Below are 723 nucleotides of genomic sequence, written 5' to 3' on the forward strand. Positions count from 1 at the left end.
TATATAATACTGGTCATCGTCACTTAAACGTGGGTGTTCTTTAAGAACAGGCAATACTGCTATTTTAACACCAGGAGGACTCCTCCTCCGGCTGGTTATTCAGTGTGCCTCTCGCACTCCATATGTATTGCAAATGAGGGAGAGAACTCCCTGCCATCCTAGCTACGAGACCACCAAACCACATGATTCCGATCTTATTGGATCATCCTTGGTGATGGGCACTCGTCTGCCAGACATGGCAGTAGTCTATCCAAGTTCGTATTACGTAGAAAAGACAGTGTCATACATTCACTGATTTTGCAACTTGTAAACTAGTCCATTAAGAAAATCTCTATTAGAGACTGGAGCAGTAGTAAAGTTTATCGTCACTTAAACAAAGGTGTTCTTTAAGAACAGACGATACTGCCATTTTAATCCCAAGAGGACTCCTCTTATAGCTGGCTGTACAGTATATATGGTATTTAACATACCTGTATTTCTCTCCCCCTTTCGTTTTTGGCTCACTGCAGCACCATGGGTAAGATTCTTCTATTAGAGCATCGGGCCGACCAAAGCCTTGTGAGTGGGTTTGGTATTCGGAAACTGAAAGAAGCGCGTTTTCTATCTATCTATCTATCTATCTATCTATCTATCTATCTATCTATCTATCTATCTATCTATCTGTGTTTTTGTCTGTTTGTTCCCCAGCACTGCTTGTCAACCAGCCGCTGTTGGTTTGTTTAC

The sequence above is a fragment of the Octopus bimaculoides genome, chromosome 3 (genome assembly GCF_001194135.2).
Source record: "Octopus bimaculoides isolate UCB-OBI-ISO-001 chromosome 3, ASM119413v2, whole genome shotgun sequence".
In the NCBI taxonomy this organism is placed as follows: Eukaryota; Metazoa; Mollusca; class Cephalopoda; order Octopoda; family Octopodidae; genus Octopus; species Octopus bimaculoides.